This window comes from Orbicella faveolata, unplaced genomic scaffold (genome assembly GCF_042242905.1).
Source record: "Orbicella faveolata isolate gen_17 unplaced genomic scaffold, um_ofav_v1 contig_2, whole genome shotgun sequence".
Lineage (NCBI taxonomy): Eukaryota > Metazoa > Cnidaria > Anthozoa > Scleractinia > Merulinidae > Orbicella > Orbicella faveolata.
In genome coordinates, this window is record NW_028301547.1 from 18651572 (window position 1) to 18660059 (window position 8488).

The 8488-nt window shown below is 35.2% G+C and overlaps 2 long non-coding RNA genes across 2 annotated transcripts; both read right to left on the reverse strand.

Annotated features, from left to right (window-relative positions):
* Positions 1-3563: 3563 nt before the first annotated feature.
* On the reverse strand, positions 3564-5801 carry LOC110046577 (uncharacterized). Its single transcript, XR_002296400.2, has 2 exons — positions 5358-5801; positions 3564-4884 (listed from the first exon to the last, which is right to left on the reverse strand). It is a non-coding gene; the product is annotated as an uncharacterized LOC110046577 (long non-coding RNA).
* An 830-nt stretch (positions 5802-6631) lies between these two features.
* Positions 6632-7090, reverse strand: LOC149112272 (uncharacterized). The gene is made up of 2 exons (XR_016207230.1): positions 6933-7090; positions 6632-6790 (listed from the first exon to the last, which is right to left on the reverse strand). It is a non-coding gene; the product is annotated as an uncharacterized LOC149112272 (long non-coding RNA).
* Positions 7091-8488: the final 1398 nt, after the last annotated feature.

The following is an 8488-nucleotide window of genomic DNA, read 5'->3' on the forward strand; positions in this document are numbered from 1 at the left end:
TAATATTTTTACCAAAACTACCGGCTCAAAGTCCTACCACGTGCGTTTGCCTGACTCGGCGTGTCGAACCGGTTTCAGAACACTCCCTTGGCTTTAGTAACGAAGCAAACCTTTTTGGAAGCTGGTTCAAGAACCATTCAAGACGCTTAATTTCGTAGCAGTTGTTTTGTCGAGAGCTTATCTTTCTTTATGGCATGTAAGAACGTGGCGTTTCTTTGTCCAACTTTTCTTACACTTGTCAACGCCTGCTTGTGTTTACCAATTCACTGAGAATTCTTATACTCTTCGTTTACTCGTTTGTTTCTACACTTTGGTTTGTTCCTCACCAAGTTTTATCTAACACATTTTTAGGGAGTAAACGACTGAAGACAGGAACGTCAGCAAGACCAGAGGATATCAAAAGGATTCAAACAGGGATAATGAAGACAAAGTTGAGAATAGCATTGCAGAATTTTGTTAAATTGAAATCTTTCGGATAAAAATGGCAGCCTTGCAACTAGAAAATTGACATGCGAGTTCAAATTTATGCAGTCTAGAATCAGTTCGATTGTTGAAAGTTTCAATTTTTCCCTCGGCTGAAATATTTACATTCGAGTTACATTCGGGCGTGAAAAAAAATTAAATTCGGGAGTAAAGGTTAATTATTCTGCCATTTTTGCCGGAAAGGTTTCAACCGCTTTCGAGTTGTCATTTAGTACACGTTTTCGAATGTGGAGAGTTTCATTCTTTATCCAACGATCTTCAACTTGATTCAATTAAATTTTATCGGTCGCCATTTGCATGCATTACTTAAAGTATCTTGTGAAATTCGAGAATTTTTTCTTTTTTTGTTTGTCTTTTAAAATTTCAAAGTGATGTACAGTCGTCCAACTCTCCTTAGTTTGAAAACATGTTACTAGGTAATAACATTGCAGAGTATTTTAAGGTGGTGCTGCATTTTCAAATCAAACGGTGATAGCTCTTCGTTAAGTGATCATGTCAATCTTTTGTCTTAATTCGTTCAAAATCCCATTCAACGCTGACGTTTTACGAAGGCCTAGTTTCAATTTATGATGTGAGTTGTCTGTTGTAGGGCAATAATGCCCTTGCTCAAAAGCAATATTAAATGACTAGTCGTGGAAAATGGTTGCAGTTTGGAAGCTTACTATCAAACACCGTGTGTTACCTCAAAAATTTTAGGATTTTCAGAAACGAAGTTCAAAAGTCTCTTGATCGATTCTTCGATTTGCAGTCGAATACACGTAAACATTTTGAAATTTTCTTTTTTCCCTGAGCGGGTCACCGAGATTCTACAAAAGAGAAACATTGAAATTAATTTAATGTGAATTCTAAATGTTAAAAGAACAATTTCAATGCCCAAAGTGAATTAATGGCCCAATTCGTCAAAAAAAAGCTGCAACTTGAAGCAAATTAAAGTGCTCAGTACAATTATCAAACAATTTTTATCGTTTCTTTTTACGTCATTTGAAATTTTAAAGCATTTCAACTCATTCAGAAAGAGGAATTTGTTCGCAACGTTTTTCAATTTAATTTCTGGATATGTGAAATATGTTTTGACATGATTACAACACATTTTTGAACGCTTCCTTCCCCGTTTCGCTCGTGTGTGTGTGTGTGTGTTTTTTTTTTTTCATTCCGTTCATGCATATAGTAAAAACTGTCTTTTGACGTTCATTTTGTATTGGACATGCAGAGCCACCTTGAAATGCATAATGCTATAAGAGGTTATTGGGTTTCTGGATTGATCAAACTAGATTTTTATCGGCATAAAATTGTTTTGTACATTTACGTACGGAAATCATTCGGTTTATACTTTGTTTCTTCGGAAGGTGGGGATAAGCACCCAAAAAATTCAATCAGAAACCAAATATGTCCTTGTTCAATTTTCAGCGAGGCTATAATGAATTATGTCTGGTATCAAGCAACTCTCACCGTTACTGCTTTTCAAAAATGGAGCTCTTATTTGCTTATTTTTCGATTTCTTTTTGGCTCGCATGATATCTGAAGAGTATTTTTGCTACAAATATTTACTATCGGATCTATTGTTTTCTGAAATGTAGCTTCAATTGTCTGAATATTTAAAAATTCTGAAGCTATCATTTACACTAACAAACATTTTTACTGAAAATATTCACGATTAAATCTGCTGCTTTTCAAAAATGTAGCTCCAATTGTTTGATTATTCTAAAATATTATTGCTCAACAAAAACAACATCTTTATTTGTCAATACAAACATCGTCTGCAACTGACAGACAGACAATTTATCAAAGGTATTCTCTACAACAACTTTGTTTTCAGAACTTGTCGGCTTCAATTATCTGATTCTTTGAAAATTTTATCATTATCGTTTGTGTTCACTATTACATCTAGTATTCTTCAAAACTTTTAACGCTATTGTTTGCAGCGGACAAAAAACATTCAAACATTATTCGCTTATTAACGTTTTTGATTTTCAAATGCCTGATTGTTCTAAAATGTTACGGCTCTCGTTCGCAAATGGCAAAACGTTTTACTAAGAGTATTTGACGGAAACCATGAGATATATTGTAATACATTTTGAAGCTTGATAACCAGACATTAATCTTTAAAGCCTCGCTAATTTCTAGAAGATAACAAAGCAAGCCATGAACATTTTTTTTTAATTGGCTCATGATTTGTCGGGTTTTGCTTTTTCATATCGGTCACTGAAAAATGACGGAAGTTCCAAAATGTTTCTAAACAGTAGCACAACATTGAATCTTCGCGGTTATTTTTTTGTTTTCGTATAGGACAAATCGGGTTCATAGCTTGCCTTTACTATCTTCTTGAAATATATTGTATGATGATATCATATTAAATGGTTATGCTGTGAACGACGGATAGCTAGGAATCTATTTACAGAAATGGGACGAGCAGGTTAAAATTCTTACAAATGCAAAGTTTCAGCACACTACTCGTTGAATATTGAGGAGGTGGCAACATTTTGGAATCGCCATAGTTAAGAGAGTTTATATTGTTGGGTCTCAAGTTACCCGGCTACATAAACTTTCTTAAATATTTGGATTTAGAAATGTTTTTACCCTCTCAATTTCGTGCAGAAACACTGCAGTTGTAGAAATTTTAACCTGCTCCTCTTATTTTTGCAAATAGATTTCTAGCTGCTCGGCGTTTTGCGGCCGACTATTTAACAAAATATCATCATAAAAATATACCATCTTGAACACAAACATTTAGCAGATTCAAAATATAAATTTTTTGGTGGAAAAATGCGTATATGTGGGATCAAAATTTTTCGTTAGTTTGTGTTCAAGATGGTATATGTTAAATTTTTGGCGGGAAAAATTCAAGTGGGTACCATCTTTAAATTTTTGTCAAAAAAGTTGTTAGGGGAAACGCTGTGCAAATTTTTTTAAATTTTCCCGCCAAAAGTCTTAGTATATATAGAACAAAATTTTTCAAGACACCTTTGTAACTAATAAAATTTAATTTCAATAAACTAAAGAATATTTGTGAGTTATTGGTTTGTCTTTATTTAGTTAAAGTTATTTGATGTCAATAAAAGAAACAAAAGAAGACAATAAAACGCGTTTGAGTGCAGTATTTATTTACTTATAAGAAATGAACGAAATAAATCTTTACTCATTACAAGTTAGGAATAATAATAAAATACATAGCAATTGAAATATAATCAAAGAAATTTTGTAAAAAAAAAAAACGGCGCATGCGTATTTTGGGCGCCCGTATTTTTTCTAAGTTTTTTGGCGGGAAAATAAAAATTTTCAACAAGGGTTGACTCGAAAATTTAAAAAAAAAAAAACTGGCGCATGCGTATTTTGGGCGCCCGTATTTTTTCTAAGTTTTTTGGCGGGAAAATTAAAAATTGACATAGGTTACCGTGAAAGTAAATTTAGGCGGTCAAGACATTTTAAGTAAACTTTTATTAAATAAGAGGTTCTGTACAAAACCAACTCGACAAAAACTTGGCAGCGACATCTATTATAAATTTCAACTTCAAAAAACCGTTTTTAGTCGAGACATTTTGACAAACAGACAATCCATTCTGAAATTTGAAAACCAGCAAAAGTTTGTGATTCTAAACACGAAGGCTCACTATAAAAAATTTCCTCTCAAGAAAAATCAAGACTTACGAAATTCACGACACGAGAACTTGGTGAATCGTGCAACAGAAACGTACGTGGCTATTAAACAACAACAATGTTGCGTTACACTAACGACTGTTGAGAATATGTAAATAAAGTTCTGCACGGGAATTATTCCAATTTATGAAGTGAAATTCATGAAGTGTTGTCGTATTTTAACTGCGAACTCAGAAAATAAATTCTTTTCCGGTATCTTGCCATCTCGCTGTTTGTCTCAACAAGCCAACAAAATATCAAATGAGACTTCATACTCTTTATTTCCTGAAATGATAGTGGAATCTCCTGTATTTAAATTTCCCTCACAAAGCCTTATCAACATATTCTTAACGGCCTATAATGTAACGCAACACCAGTGATGCTTAAGTTAAGAGTCAAGTACGCGTCAGTCACACAAACCACCAAACTCTCGCAGCGTGACCAAGGACAAAAAAGATAAAAACTGATCAAAATTTGTAGAGCAAAGCCGATGAATCATTTCCTTACAAAACCTAGCTGTAAATCATATTTTGGGCCGGTCCCTTTTTGTAGATAACCTTCGTCTTTCTGTTCTCAAAATTAATTGCAAGAAAAACTTTGCCGATTCTTACGTCCACTTTTTTGGCTTGAAAAAAAAAAAATCGCTAAATTGTATCTTACTCAGGTCCCTTGTGTACTCTGTCTTGTGTTAAGTGTCCAGTCTTCTTAATTTTGCCTCCAGTGTCTTGTCTTTGCCTTTCTCTTGCCTTCATCGTATGGTCCGAAATCCTGAAAGAAAGAAAACAAAATGGATTAATCATACTGAAGCTTTGCATTGTTCTCGCACTTCCTTTGCCACTACGTGAAGCTTTTGATCATCCTCTCCCATGTACCTTGGCGACAAAATTCCCTCATTGATGATTTTCTTCATTCTCATAACTTATTTGCTTGACAATGTACTGATGTTATGAGGAGAAACTGGATTTCAATCACATTTGTAAACTAATGGATCACAAAACCTCTTGATCCGGCCAACATTATTTGCAGTAACTCCTTGGATTTCAAACGACTAAAAGCCATCGCGACGGCTTAATTTGAAAGCACAACTGCATTACCACTCTTGGTTGATGGTTGTTTTGTTTTTCACAAATTGAATGCATGAACAATTTACGAAACTCCTTAAATTCCAACGAACAAACAATCAATTTTCTTTTCCACCTTCTTAAAATAGACAACCAAGTAAATAAATGAACACTACTAACCTGCTATAATGAAACTTCAGCGAATGCCTTCTTTTGTAACTGTGTAAACTTCTCTTCTCATAATCTGTTCTTCCATTATCTTTAGGGAGATAGAATGATTGGTTGTTTAGACTCCTGGCCCAGTACAGGTTTTTGTGGAGACGGGGCCAAAAACGTTCTCCGGGAGTTTGGGAGCTACAATTATTTGTCAAAAAATTTGAGATTGATGTTTTTTTGAGAGTCTCCTACATGCATTTTAGGGTCATTTTATGCTGGCGCCTTTCTTGAGCGTTCTCTTCCTACAATCGTAAGTGTTTTTGTATAGGATAGCCCCCCCCTTTTTTTTCGACACAACTAAGAGAGAGCAGGCCCGACATATCTGTGGCAACCTCGAAATTTGACATTTTGACATCACACATAACGAGTTTTGTTTTTCACTTCTACAGGCTTTGATGAGATATGAAAAATCTTGTCAGTCAACTATTTGCTTATTTTCGTGCAATGACAAACAAATCACTGACCTGACATCGTCACTATGCTGCTGAAACCATCCTTGAAAACGATAAAGTAAGCTTTATGTCTTAAACTCTGAAAAGAAATGTAAAAAGCTATTATTGAGATCTATTTTCACATTCCAAACTCAGGAGGGGGCGGGAAAAAAGCGGAAAAGTGCTAAGGATTTTTTCACTTCTTTCTCATAAAAGTTGGTATACAAAATAAGTCCTCTAACTTGTCCAGTTGTCAGTTTTTCTTGAACTACGAAACGTAGTTATAAACAATGAATGAAAAGCTCTTTACAGCGATTGGATAGAATTTCGGAAAGAGGGCGTCAGAACATTTCCTGCTATTTAAGTTTCGTGAAATGTTTGGGGTATGAAAACTATTCAAATTTGTGTTCATTTTTGCCTGGTAAAATATGTAGAACAAACAAATCAATAAATAAGTTACTGACCTGATTCAACAATCAGGACGTCATCTTTGGTAACAGTCAGACCAGCTTATCGTCTTACACTCAAAGGAAGAGAAATAGAAAGAACTTTCATTTAGATATAATGAACGGGCTAAGCTAGGCTGCACAAGGAAAATAAAACTGATGAGAAAAAGGGTTACAAAAGCAAGAGACAGACGAAGGTATCAGTTTTATTTCGTGATTTTTACTCGCTTTAATTGTGTATTAAATTTCACAGAGCCTTAACTGCACATAACATATACTTCCTTTATTTTTTGTTATTGTCGATCCAAAAACTAGTTCACTTTCATTTAGGAAAACTAGGCGAGCTATCTCTAAAGGGTTAAACGGCTAATCTGAATATTGAAACAAACCTCTTCGTTGGAAGGCCTGAATCAAGTCGAATTGAAGTCATCTTTGAATTTGCTCATACCTGACAGGAGAACTTGTCTCTGTAGATCTTCATCGGCTGTTTTATGACTCTAAGCAAATTCAAGAAGACGTTCTGATAGAAACAAAAACAAATTGAAATTAGATTTGATGACTATGCCAAATAACCGTGGTGGTCACGTACGTGCAACAAACAATTTTGCACGTTAAAACCGACTGCAATTGAAGCTGATAAAAGTCGATGAAAACACACTAACCTTAACTAACTTAGAGATGTCTCGCTCTGACTTGTATTTGGCCTGCATCGACATCAGCAAGCTTCGTGAAAGCTTTTTCCTTTTTGGCATGCTCGGCTTCATAACCTCACCCTTTTAACCTAGAGAGAAAAATATGCATGAACATTTAAGCTGATGGAACACACTACAATAACTCTCAACCCTAATTTCCCTAGGCTATCTTCTTAATGTGCAATCGGGACATTTTATTGCTATTTTTCTCCTGTGAAAGCTTAGTTATTCCTCATCTCTTTTTCCACCTTCATATACCTTGAACGTTACCCCAAAAATACAGAATGTTATGAGACTGTAAACCACTGTAAACCTTCGACGGCATTTTTAGATTGCATGAAACCTCGGAGAGATTATGAGAGATCTGTGCTAAAATGTATGAAGAAAATTCCATTTACATATGTCAACTCGAGTAAATGGTAATGACGAGTAAAGGAGATTTACTGACCTCATCTCTGATGCGGCTTGTTGAGCTCTATATCTGATCATGTCAGGGACAGGAAGCTTTTCGTGAGGTTTTTTGGCATTACCTAGCTTCATTAACCTGAAGAGAGGTGTAAAGAGTTAAATTAATCAGGATACACTGGTTGTATTTTAGTCTATGTATCTTATCTATGTCATTCGTTGCACGGCCTTCTTGCATTCGCTTTCAATAAAATGAGAAGCGAGAGTAATAAGATCTAGTTGGCGGTGTGCAAAAAAGGGATACTTTGACTCACATGAAAATCAATCTATGAGTAAATTTACTTAAAACTGAATACTAAACTATAAACGATAGTCCTTGTCCATGTTCTAAACTTGGGCCAAACGTTCCCCAACAAATGACAAATAAATGTACAATCTTCGCTGAGCTATCTAGTGAACTGATCTTAGTCTTCTTCATTGCTTACACAAGCTGATTTACGACTGTTTCTTTTCTTTTATCAACACACATGTCCGATTAGCTCACTAATCGTGCTCGTGTAATTTCAAATCGCCCTCGCTCTTCGCCCTCCTCCGATTTTGAAATTACTCGCGCGATTACTCCTTGACAGATCTACACCACTCGGTCCAATTACTATTTCTAAGCTTTGCAAATTACGGCTGATAGGATTTTTTGAAAAAAAACTTCCGAACTGTTTCATTTGGCTCGTTCAGATAAGCCACGTCTCTCTCGAGAAGCACAACCAGAGGAAGACATGAACTGAAGAAGCTTTGTTTCTAAGCTAAGCGGCTACTTCGGTAGTAAAATATAACTTAAAGTTATAACTGCACATCAAATACAGGAATAACTAAACGTAAGGCCACAAAAATGCAAGAATTTACCTTGAGAAAGTTTGACCTTGAGAAGAATAATATTCCTCGTGTTTGCAACAGTCGCTCCACAGGTCCACGCAGCTACAGGTCTCTTGTTTTTCGTATGGTAAGTTACTGTCTAACTTAGGAATGATCACTTTCCGTTGAAAAAGGTTCTTGCAGAAGTGTAGAACATAACTCAGCGAAAATTACAAAACGAAATATCTTCGTCTTAATATTTTTCTTTTCGT